This window comes from Musca autumnalis, unplaced genomic scaffold, assembly GCF_047663935.1.
Source record: "Musca autumnalis isolate F117 unplaced genomic scaffold, ASM4766393v1 scaffold_3, whole genome shotgun sequence".
Classification (NCBI taxonomy): domain Eukaryota; kingdom Metazoa; phylum Arthropoda; class Insecta; order Diptera; family Muscidae; genus Musca; species Musca autumnalis.
Genome location: NW_027411866.1, coordinates 79,288,211 through 79,301,844, shown reverse-complemented (window position 1 = coordinate 79,301,844; position 13,634 = coordinate 79,288,211). Strand labels below are relative to the sequence as shown.

The following is a 13,634-nucleotide window of genomic DNA, read 5'->3' as shown; positions in this document are numbered from 1 at the left end:
TATCGGAAACAAATACTCCTTCAAAACTGACTTTGGGCAGCTGAATAGGAGAAATTACCTTGAGTATCATTGTGGTATATACCGTTAGCAAAGACTTTGACAAGTATGTGAGCCGTTTCAGACATTTTAGAGAAGATATTATATACCTTCCAAAAATAGATCAGGTACGAAAATGAAATATATCGGGGTCCCATCTCTGGTACCTCCTACACAAAAAAAATCTAAATTTTCCAGTTGCAATTTAAAAACATTTTTCCGATCTTTTTGATTTTTTGCAGCATGTTGCAATCGGCTGCCCCTATTAAGAAAATGCAATTTGTTTCGGGGGCAAGTCCATACTTTCTGAGATAATAGGCCAAAAGCTGTAAAAAAAACCTTGCTAGCACCAACTAAAATGACTGATCAATCCCACGGCAGCGGGTTCTTACGTACCGGATTGACCCGAACCCATTGTGTTTCGACCAGCGGCTGCCAACCCAGTATTAAACCTATGCTTCTACGTAGGTTTCATGCTGCTACAACAACAACAACAATTGATAAGTGAATTGCAAGCAATGGTAAAGTCAATCTCGAACCCTGGAAAGAAAGAAACTTGAACCTCAGTCACGTTTGTCGACGATACGCTGAATGCTTCGACTATTTTATTCGACAATTTGCCGAGCCCCCCGGCGATTTACAGCTTGAAACAGCTGGATGAGTATCCCACGCCAGTAGTTTAGTATCCAAAAAATTCCTCAACCTGCCACTAGCCACCCACATTGTGCCCGATGTCTGGGAAATGGGCAGGGTGGACCCTTTGCTGAAGCCAGGCTAGGATACCAGCAAAAGTGAATCGTATAGATCGATTTCGCTTTTATAGCCCGCAGAACAGACCCTTGAGGCTTTAATCCTCCCCAACAGGTTCCGTAAGCAGCACAGCACAACAACAGTGCTACACTCCATCTCCACACATATTTGTCGAGGACTCAACCAGAGCAAGCCGTGCGATAGAACATTCCCATCTATCGCAGTTGAAGAGCGTCAGTTGCCACGACAAACCAGAGCAGTTTTGCCTCAACTACGCACAGGATGGTGTAGCCGTCAAAATTACTATAGGGCAAGGATTGCTGACACTGTGTGCTACATCTGCTTAGCATGCGGTACCGACACGCACGACGCACTTTTTCGGACAACACCTTCGAGTACCTCCTTCACAATTATACGAAATTTTCGCTTAACTTCCGTTGAAGTGTTGTTCGAGAATAGTTTTGAAATTGTTACCGAAGGCAAGTCCGTACCTCCCACAAAAAATTTGGAAAAAGTAATTTTGAAATTTTTTGCAACATGTTCTCCTTGGTGGCAAGTCCAAAAATCCTGAGATAATGGACCAAAAGCCTCAAAAAAACTACAGGGACCAACTAAACCGGGTAATACGTAAGATAACCCTCGAAGAGGTATTATATCTTACAGACTCGGATAATGTCCGAATATTCACTAGATCGGACAACTCTTTCGGCTACCTCCCACACGAAGTTTGAAAAGAGAGCAGTTTAAGGACTCTTCTAGGAGCGATGGTAACGTTCCTTTCGGGGGCAAGTCCATACCTCCTGGGAAATTGGTCTAAAAACTCAAAAAAAAACTGTATAGACATCAGAAGCATCGTGTTTACTTCTTATCTATAGATCCGACGTTAAGGGTATGTCTCTGTCGGTAAAGCCGACTGATACTTTCTTTTTTAAGTTTTTCATCAAATATAGTCCTTGTGATTCTGATTACAACGATATAGTTTTTTCGTGGGCAAGTTCTTGTGACCAATAAAATGTCTCGTTTGCACGATAACTATTGAACGGAATGACTCCACTTCCAATATGTATTATGTCGACCCATTCTTTCTGGTAACTCCCCCGCTGAAGTTCAACAAAACACAAATAAAATTTATTAGCTAAACGTCCGTATTTATACAAAATATCCACAATCGTTATGGCAACTATACCAAAAGTCCAAAAAAGGCCACAAAATTCGAATGGCTAGCCAGTATTCGATCTGCACAAAGACGAAAGTCTCAATTCACACAGATCGAGGGTAAATCTTTGTCGACAAAGCCGACTGATACTTTTTTTACTTATTTTCTTATGGGTTATGCATGGTAAAGGAAATAGGGTAATCTCTATATAACTCGATTTCACATACAGACAAGCTAAAATCCTTTATAAGTCATTATTATATCTTCCTGAGCACTATGTGCATGTAAATGTGCAATCAAATTTTCCCGAATGTCCTAAGTAACAAATTATAGTTGTCATTCGTAGCGTATACATTGTGACATCATACATACGCACCAGGGTCGTAAAAATTTCCTATAATAATATTTCCCTATCTCTTTATTTCTAAATTCCTTAGTAAATATGTTATACAAATTTAAATTCTTCACAAATCGAATGTTATTTAATTATTCTTCACCCCATATTTTGTCCTGCGCTTCACCAAACAATTTGAAGAAGGCGCGCGCTTGACTATTTTACTACGTAGCCGCTGAGATTCGTACAACGCAATTAATTTGATCCGCTAAAAATATAATCGACCAACCAGCTGTGCACTTGTGGGGGATATTAAGGTCAGTGCGTGTTTATTTTCATTTAAAAACAAAATAATATTTGAAAAATTATATACGACCTACCGTCGGTCGTCTTCAACCTCTTGGCTTCATTTTGCGAGCACACTTTGTTCATCAACAACCTGGAAACGCCATGAATGGCAACAATAAAAACGAAATGAAATAAAGAAACCAAAAACAAAATATGTACGATGGCGGCATAACAACGACGATGACCTTTTGTAACTGTAACGGTGTGGTTGGTCGGTTGGTTGGTGGCAAAACGAAACACGGAATAAAAATCGATTTTCTAATAACATTATGTTCAACAACAACGAAAAAATGGCCTACTACCACCAATGTTACAACAATTTTTTTTATTTCTTGTCGGGTTTTTAACTTCCTATTACATGGCGCGATGTAATTATAACAGTAAATTCACTTTGTGCTGAACTGCTGCTGTTGTTGCTGCCCTACTGCGTTCGCGGCGGTCCGCCGATATTAGCAAATCTTTTCATAGTCTTCTAATAATGGAATGGTCTCATAAAGGGCCATTCTTGCAAATTTTTGTTGTTGTTGTTGAATGTGTACAAATATACATACGTCGTCGTCCATGCTGAAAATGTGTAGAGCATAAATTAACTCAAATGTTTTAATAGGATTATGTTTTTATTTTGTACAAACACTTGCACACATTTACACACATACTGTTCTACTATTTGTATTTGTTTAAAGATTTAAATGAAGGAAAGTTTTACAAAAGAAGCTCATTAAAGAGTCAGTAATTGTCAGTAAAGTTCCAGGAAGGAAGTATTAGCAACAAAATATTTCATGAATATAGATGAACTCTGAACGACGCCTTATTCAGAATTAAATTTATATTATAAGGGAAGTTCTATATCACCTGACGATGTAAACATTGCCTTTTAAGGCCTTGTGAATATAAGCTAGAAAATGTGGAACAAATTTGAAAATTGTTTGTATGGATTTGCTAATTCTTTTTTCGGTAAAAGCATGTCACTGATAGCGTATACGTTTTGTCAACATTTATACGCACCAATATACATTAGTTTTTTACAACAAAATTCAAGAACTTCCTATAACTTCCCATAAAAAAGAAAGTATCGTATATGTATATATTAGTTATATCCTTCATTTCAACAAACAAGTTGCCATAGAAACAGAAAGGGTCACACAATTACAAGAAACATATAAAAAAGAAGTTGTCGACAATTCCATGGCTTTGGCAACAAATCATTAAAAATGATCAAAATTACCCTAAGGTACATAAAGCACGTCCGGGTTGCACTCAGAAAGTCTGCGGTTCAATCTCCGACCAGAACATCAACATTTTCGGCGGTGGTAGAACCCCTCATTTCCTGATTATTTCAGTTATGAAAAACTTCTCTTACGACACCACTGTAAGACTCGCCGTTCGGGCTCGGTGATAAAAAGTAGGTCCTAATATGAATCTGCGAGCAGTCATTGATATGAATATGATATGCTTTGGTTTTGACAAAAATAAAATTATGGGCAAATAATTCAATTTGACAAAAATAATCCAGGAAAGAACCGGTGCACAGAGGGTTGAAATCTCAAAACACGCAGATTAATTCAAAAAATGAAATTCGGTTTTTGGAACAACTATTATTATACGGTTATAGGATAAAGAATTCTACGTCTGTACCGAAAATATCAAGGTCATATGTTGTTTATTTTTACAGTTACATTGTGCTAAAGTTGAACTTTTATTCACATTTTCAAAAGTACCCGCAAAAAAATAAAATTTGCTGTTTTTTATGTGTAATATTTTTGGTTTTGTGGATCAAAAGTGATAATTTTGAATGGAATAGTCAAGTACAGGTACTTATTAACATTTTAGAAAAAACGCGTTATAGAATATGTGGTGTACAACTATAATTAAAATTAAGTAAAAATGTGTCCATATTTTCCATATTTTCTAAAAGTACATGGAGTTATAAAAAAATAGTATCTCAGAGGTGTGAAAATTTTAATTTTGTATTTTAGTGTAGAGTGTTTTCTTTCAAAATCAACTCATAACTCGTGCCGTTTTTTGCCGTTATTTTTTTATTGATGAAATGGTGCAAATAGTCATTTATTAAAAAGTGGTAATTATGGATTTTTTCCTCGCTATTATACTTATGGTTGTTACTATACCCTACACCACACTGTGGTAAGGGGTACTATGTCTTTGTGCATTTGTATATAACATACAAAAGGAAACGAAATAGACCCATAGTTCCTTTTGGGGATATACATATAATAACTTTCTGAGTCGATTTATGCATGTCCGTCCGTCTGTCCATGTATTTATGTTCGCAACGTACAGGTCGCATTTTTTTCCGATTCAGCTGAAAATTGGGGACTAAAATTTTTTTAGCCATAAGAATAACGCTATTGCTTTTGGTGAAAATCGGTTCAGATTTTGATATAGCTCCCATATATATTTTCGCCCGATTTCACGTATTTTCTGTACCAAACACGCTATATTATAGCTCCCATATATATTTTGGCCGATTTCGCGTATTTGCTGCACCAAACACGCCATATAAGTCCGATTTCAATGATATTTGGAATGTGTGACTGGGAATAAATGTGCAAAATTATATCGAAATCGGTTAAGATCTGGATATAGCTCCGATTTACATTTTACATATTCACAGTGGTGTTGGGTATCATATAGTCGGCACCGCCCGACTTTGATCCGTTCCTTACTGTTTTTATTGTATTTGTTCTTTAGCGTTAAGTGTTTTTTTTTTACTCTACGTACGACAAAAATGTCGGTTCGTCAGGGCGATACTGTTGTTTGAAAAGTTAGTATAATTTCTTTTCAGAAAATCTATGTATATAGAGCTATCAAAAATTCTTTCCACACATATACACTTTTTGGGTGTATAGTTTGTTATAAGGGCACTAATATATCAAAATGTTTAACCATAATTTTTACTATATCTGAAACAAAATTTTTAAAAAATCTACTAAATGCACTGGTAACATCTTTAAAATATGCCATATTTGACTGCTTCTATATATGGAGGTTCTTCCAAAACGAGAATATATGGGAGGATGTTGGGTATAAATATTTTTAGTTCCTTCAAAATGCATCATTCACAATTTGGCAAACTTTTGTTGCAATATGTGCCTAAAATATTCGAAAATCTACTCATTTGTCTGCACTTCTATATGAAGAGGCAATTTTTAGGCACTCAGAACTATAAATCTTAATTTGAAGAAAAATATGCTAAAAATTGTGCTCAAGACCCTAAAAATACATAAAATCGGGAAATACCCTCATATGGGAGCCTCATTAAAGCATTGGTATAACTTTACAATTTTTGGCAATATATTAGTCCAATCAATAATTGAACATATTGAAACATCTGAGATTATTTAAATAAGAAATGTAAATAAAACCGTGAAAATACTTCATACTTTTATGGTCCCAAATTTATGAGGGCTTCGACAACCCTCTTCTAACCCCTGATATGCACCAAAACTATGCTCCGTTATATTAATTGAGGCGTAGACATTCGAAAAATATTAACTCTAGACCACCCAAATGCTCCCCTGAATTAATCTGCCTCTTTCGGGATCTCACCCCACTGTGCGGTGGGTCATTATGATAATGTAAACTTATGAATGAATACACGGACTTCAAGATGGTATCACGAGCGACGGTCTCTAAGGACGCGGAACTGGATAAGCTTAAAGGTTGTAACATGAAATTGCAAACACCGCAATGAGGAATAAACATATCAAACCCGATCAACTACGTTTGTTTTGATTAATGCTTGCTGGTCGAAAACTTTGACCCTGAAGATCTCAAAAAGTACACAACAAACCACCTGGTTGTTGTTTTTGTAACATTATTTGTTTAATCTGGAAATAGTTAAGTAGGCTTGGCAGGGCAGTTGGAAAGGTGAAGTGATCCAGGGGTTCTCTCTTGTAACGTTGGACCTCTCTTTCTAGATCATGACATGTCTGGATCCCCCCCCAGTCCTATCCACCATATGGTGATTAGGATGGCTCTCGCAGTAACACATGAGCAAGTACTGAAACAAAAGTATGCCATTGTGTTGCTGTACTGGAAGAATGTTTGCCTCCTCATGTAGATGCTGCACAGAAGACATGTTGCTGCAGTTCTCAGGGCGGCGTTCTGACAGGTTTGAATATTTTTCCATCGCGTTGCACTTATATTCGCTTACCACAGACCGACCTATCGCGTCGTCAACAAGGTTTCTTTATCTGCACCCCAAGGGACTTGAGGACCTTACTCCTACATCGCAGCTTGTCGCAGATAGCTGTGGCATGCGCGGATGAAATAAACGGGCTGTCGAATATGACCCTAGAATTTTGGGGTTGTTAGTCGGAATTATGCTACTATGGACCATGAGATTCAACTCTGTTTTCACCTCTTGTCATCCATCTGGTAAACAGAGTAGCCGTAGATTTAGACGAGGATATTTTCATATTTCTCGATGGAAAAAGGTGGTATGATCAGACAAAAAGGAGTTTAGACTTTAAGCCTTTAGCCACAAATGACATCGGGAAAGGTATCCCGCGTCAAGATCTTACAATCACTAGCATACGTTACTACCTCAATGCAGTCTGGAGGGTTGCGTTAAACAGAAGAGATAGAGGTTAAACAGTTCCAAAGATATCTCCCCACTTTGGGGAACTTCCTGTTTCACTCTAGGGGGCTTGGACTTCTTGTTTCTGAATTCCACGTACTGGCGTCCACACATATACCTGACTATCCAACGTTTCAAACTTGGCCGGTCTGTTTGATGCCCTCAAACAGCGTGGAGTGCTTGACAGTATCAAAATCTTTTGATAATCCAAGAGCTACCTACCATCACTGTTCTATTACACGGCTTTCTCTGGTTGATTCCTCGACTAATAGTTGTAATGATGACTTGCAGCACTGTTGTCATGCTGTGCTGCCTACGGAACACATGCCAATGATAGACAACTGAAAAGCTATTTCTGACGCTAAGGGAGAAGTAAAGTGTCAAGAGTTTTTGCTATGGGCGACAAACACCAAACCGGTCTTTATGATTCACCTTTGCTGATATTCCATCAGGGCCCAACGTTTTGGATGATTTATTATTCCTGATGACATTAGCTACATCACCCATTGTAAATTGTGGTGGTTCATCTTCGGCAGGAAGAGATCTAATGCGACGTAGTAATTTTCTCTTCGCCCTGTCACTCCGGGGGTGCTCGACAAACTGTCAATTGAAATAACTGGCGCACCTCTTCGGATCAGTCAGCGTAATATCACCAAACGTGACTGAGGTCCTATCTTTCTTCCCCCCTTGGATCGAGGGTAGCTTAGCCGTAGCCCATAATTCACTTATTCCGGCTCCAATGTTGCAATTCTTCCGATAATTTAACCACTTGTTCCATTTATGCTCACCGACCAACCTGTTATCTACCAGTGTGACTGGGGTTGGCACGGCGACGCACATCTCGCTGATTTGCTAATCCTGTAGCCTCTGCTAGGAAGTTTGGTCTCACTTCGAATATTCGACCAGCAGGTATATGGCGAGCGGCTGCCGCAGTGATAATGTCTCGGAATGTCTTTTCTGCTACCCGAACATCAAAAGGGATCTCTGAAGATCTCTGAAACGGTGATTATTATATTTCTTAAATCATTTAATTATTTTAATTTCTTGTTCATATTTGAATTAATTTTAAAGATTGATTTTCACTTTTATTGATTCTTTCAATCAATCAAAAATATCTAATATCACACAATTGGAACAAATCTAGTTTAGTAAAAACTCTCCGATTTTTTTGAAAATTTTTCCAGAGGTAGGTATTTTTACGCTGATTACGGGAATATAAAATTTTCTTGGGGGGCGGACCCGGTTACCCGGTTATTCGACCCGAAAGTCCGGGTACCCGGTACCCGATAGACCCGGTTCTACTGAACCGATTCTTACAAAATGGGTATCGTTGGAAAGCTTATGAAACTACCTATCCAACAAGTGGTCATATGATGGGGTTATCTCTCAGAAGTTATAACCAAAATACCTCTTTTTGGACCCGGGTTTTTCCATAAAACCCTCAAAAAGTCGAAAAAGGGCCCATTATGGGTGCTCAATTAATTCACGTAATTTTATAGCTCATACTTCAACCTTTCCAAAATGGTGCCATTTGTTATAATACCTTCACTGGGTCCAGAGTTTTTCTAAATTCATCACTTTTTTTAAGTAAATTTTTTTCTAAGTAGCCGGCCTTCGGCCGGGGATTTAAGACTTTCTCCTATGGACAGGTTAAAATCTAGGGAATGGGAACAACATTTTCTTTTAAATTATAAATTTTCTCTAAGTAGCCGGCCTTCGGCCGGGGATTTAAGACTTTCTCCTATGGACAGGTTCAAATCTAGGGAATGGGAACAACATTTTCTTTTAAATTATAAATTTTCTCTAAGTAGCCGGCCTTCGGCCGGGGATTTAAGACTTTCTCCTATGGACAGATTCAAATCTAGGGAATGGGAACAACATTTTCTTTTAAAGTATAAATTTTCTCTAAGTAGCCGGCCTTCGGCCGGGGATTTAAGACTTTCTCCTATGGACAGGTTCAAATCTAGGGAATGGGAACAACATTTTCTTCTAAATTTTAAATTTTTCTCTCATTCTAAGGTCAATATCTCTGGACCCAGTGAAGGTATTATAACAAATGGCACCATTTTGGAAAGGTTGAAGTATGAGCTATAAAATTACGTGAATTAATTGAGCACCCATAATGGGCCCTTTTTCGACTTTTTGAGGGTTTTATGGAAAAACCCGGGTCCAAAAAGAGGTATTTTGGTTATAACTTCTGAACCCCTGGAGATAACCCCATCATATGACCACTTGTTGGATAGGTATTTCCATAAGCTTTCCAACGATACCCATTTTGTAAGAATCGGTTCAGTAGAACCGGGTCTATCGGGTACCGGGTACCCGGTCTTTCGGGTCGAATAACCGGGTAACCGGGTCCGTCCCCCAAGAAAATTTTACATTCCCGTAATCAGCGTAAAAATATCTACCTATGGAAAAAATTTCGAAAAAATCGGAGAGTTTTTACTAAACTAGATTTAAGCCACACAATTTAACAAATATGAATGACATCACAACCTTAACCTTAAATTCTTGATACACTCACACAAACCCCATACCTCCCATTTGACAATTAACCTTCACTAAAACACATTTTTTGGCAATATTGTTTTTCCATTATCTTCTTATCGTTGCCCACACCACCTTCCCATAACCACACTCCCGTCTTTTAACACTTGCCGCCCATTACCCAGACTTTCTTCAAAAATAATTTGTTAGGTTACTGGATCAGCTGCATTCAACCCCACGAATTTAACAATAGAAGAGAAGAAAACTTTCCACATAAAATATAATCAAATAAAATTATTTCGGAAATCTTTATTGAATCAAAAAGAGAAACAAACAAGCATTTGATAGCAACGAAAGTAAGCTAATGTTGCGGCGGTAAGTGCAAAAAGGGGTCGAGAACTTGTTGGTCAAATTATTTGAACCCCATCAGCACAACCCCAATAATGTTGCTAAATTCTAAAAATAAATTGCGAAAATGTGTCAGAAAATGACATTAAATGTATCTCCCTTACCCCATCTAATGGGTCAATAATACACACAAATTGAACCAATTTTCCATATAACAATAACAACAGCAGCAGAAACAGAAAACATAATCACATTAAATGGTAAAAACATTTGTGATGATGACAAAGTCACAGAGTACTAGCGACACGAAGTGCGAAAATTGGCACAAAACAGTGGTTTTAATGGAAGAAAAAGGATCTATAGGAATCTTTTTTGTAATTGATTGAATAGAAATTCTCAAACACATACAAGCGGTTAATTTATAATCCTTCGTAATACACACATATGCGTATTATGTATGCCACCACGTATACGCTAATACGAAGATGCGCCTAACAAAGCAAAATTAGACCTATGTCCATAGTTTTTGCTGGAGAAGTATCTTTACCACTGGGAACCCTAAGTGTCAAATTATAGCTAGTTCGGCCAGAAAATGTAGCTTAAAACGTCCAAATACCTAAAGTCAAGCGGTACCGTTATGTGGTTGCTATAGCAAAACGTGGACTGATATAGCCCATCTTCGAACTTGATCTAAGTTCCGACCAAAGACAAATGTGTGCAAAATTTCAGCTCTCTATCTTAACTCATTCGAAAGATAGCGTGATTACAACAAACGGGCGGACGGACGGACATGGCTAAATCGACTTAGAATTTTACGCTGATCAACAATATACTTTATAGAATCGCAAATGATTATTTCATATTATTTCATGTTCCATATTATGGTGGAGGTTATAAAAACTAAATTTTAGCGGAAGTGGTCGGATATAGTTCATATTCAATTGTGAGAGAATTATTACGATGTACATAGGATTCACCACTGTCAATCACTGCTTTCATGTCCAACAAGCATTTTAGTTGGTCACCGTAGAATTTTTTTATATGTATAGCTTTTGAACCATTATGCGCCAGGAAAATCATTATGTCGCTGTAAGTAGGACAACAAGAAGTAGCTTCTATAAAGACGCCCTTTAAGTCCTCTATAAGGACGCAATTTAAGTTTATAGATACACTCTTCAGGCCGTGTATAAAATTACCATGTAGTTCTGCTTGTGCGCATTTGTGTGGGAGGTGCCCGAAGAAGTATATCGATATAGTCCATATTCGAGTCTAACCTATGTCAGGAAATATTTCGCTACCTCGTCGGAACATCAGATTTCTGCCGTATACAGGTTTACCGGAAAATTTTATTTAGAACATAAACGTATACGAATGATTAATGGTATATATGTTTAAACTTTTGTGATATATCTGATGATGATATGAAGGATAAAATAAAATTTATTTTCTTCCAATTAATACTTCCAACCTATATCTTCTATCAACAACTTCCAACTTCTTACCATTAGGACCAACAAGAAACTTGCCGAGAGCCACAAAAATATTTTTAAAAAATCCACGCTTGTCGGGACCCTCAAAAAATATTAAAAACAAAACATATTTTAAAAAATCCACGCTTGTCGAGAGCCTCAAAAAATATTTTTAAAAAATCCACGCTTGTCGAGAGCCTCAAAACATATTTTTAAAAAATCCACGCTTGTCGAGAGCCTCAAAAAATATTTTTAAAAAATCCACGCTTATCGAGACCCTCAAAAAATATTTTTAAAAAATCTACGCTTGTCGAAGCCATCAAAAAAATTAAAAAAGCCAAACTTGTCAAGACCCTCAAAAAATATTTTTAAAAAATACACGCTTGTCGATGCCATAAAAAAAATTAAATAAGCCAAACTTGTAAAGACCCTCAAAAATATTTTTAAAAATCCACGCTTGTCGAGATCTTCAAAAAAATGTTCTACAAAATAAGTAAAGGAAAAAAAGTTATTTTCTTCCAGCTAATAGTTCTATAAGACAATATCTTCCATTAACAACTTCGGACTTCTTACCACTGTGCAACAATAGTAATGAGACCTAATATTCGTAATAATAAACTAACATTACACTTCTATCTTTCGTTGTTTGTTTAGTTTGGTGATGGCGAAGGCGATATAATTTCAGTTTTCTAGCAGTCTTATAAACTGTCATTGTTGTCTTTGTTTATTGTTGTTGTCATCATTTTTCTATTCAATTAAAAGATGAATAAAACATTACACGAGGCAAAGCATTGTCAGATAAGACAATGCAATATCTTATGAATGTGACTCTAGGACCAGCAAAAACAACAACAACAACTACAGCAATTAGATTTAATGGAGAATACGCCACGCTGTAAAGTTAGCTAGAGATTATGGTGGGAGGTTGATGGCATTTGACCAGAGTGAATATCGTACAAATTTGCGACGACGACAATATATGAAAACAAAGTGATGACTACAAACAAACAAATGGGGTGAAATGTGGTGCAAGTATTTGCACGACAATGAAGAAGACACCACCAAGATGCAAATAATGTAGTCAGTCTTCCAAATGATCATCAGCGAGAGAGTCTTAAAATTAAATTAATGCAAAATGTTTTTTTTTTTTGTTTAGTTGTTGTAATTGGTGTGTCCATTTCTTTACACACATAAAATAGAGATAATAAAAAAGCAACAACATCAAAAAACAGCGATGACAATTTGTTTAAATGACTTGTCACAAAAACAAATAAGAAAGAAAACTAACGAAGAAGAAAAGGAAGATACACCACATACAAACGAACAAATAAATGACCTTGGATGAACAGACAGACAGATGGACAAACGGACACATACATACCTGACCCAATTTTTCGGCCTTAAACAGATGGCAGAAGTTTGTTTTTCATGAGGCATGCAAAATAATGTAAAAGCGAAAAATGTGCAATGTTTTTTTTGCAGGTTGTTTTTATTACGGTTTTAGAATAAATATTTTAAGCAAAAGCAGCATAAATCATCATAGCCTACAGGTCTTGCCGTAGCAAAAGTGTTTCTTTTGTGTAACTCAGGGCGTATTATTGCTGTCACAACGTATACGCAATTATAGTTATAGGGAAAACTGTAAAGTCAAAATAGCATAGCATTGCCTACCAGCCCCTCGTTCCTCCTCAGTAATGCTTCATTCATTTATGGAAATAATAGTATACATTTAAAAAAATCCACGCTTGTCGAGATCCTTAAAAATATTAAAAAAATCAAAAATATTTTTTAAAAAAGGGAAAGGTGCTTCCTGATATCAAAAAATATTTAAAAAATCCACACCTTCGAGTCGCTTTTCTAGTCCCTCAAAAAATATTTTTAAAAACAAATTCACGCTTTTCGAGTCCCTCAAAAATATTTTTTTTTTAAATCCACGCTTTTCGAGCCTCTCAAAAAATATATTTTTTAAAAACTCTACGCTTTCCGAGTCCCTCAAAAATATTTTTTTTAAATCCACGCTTTTCGAATCCCTCAAAAAATATTTTTTTTTTTAAAACCAACCCATCCCATCAAAAAATATTTAAAAAAAATCCAAGTTTGGCGAGA

At 36.7% G+C, this 13,634-nt stretch overlaps 1 protein-coding gene across 4 annotated transcripts in view; it reads right to left on the bottom strand.

The window, feature by feature from the left end:
• Positions 1–13,634, bottom strand: part of l(1)G0289 (plexin domain containing lethal (1) G0289) — a 69,428-nt gene that overhangs the window by 16,946 nt on the left and 38,848 nt on the right. The window lies entirely within an intron of this gene.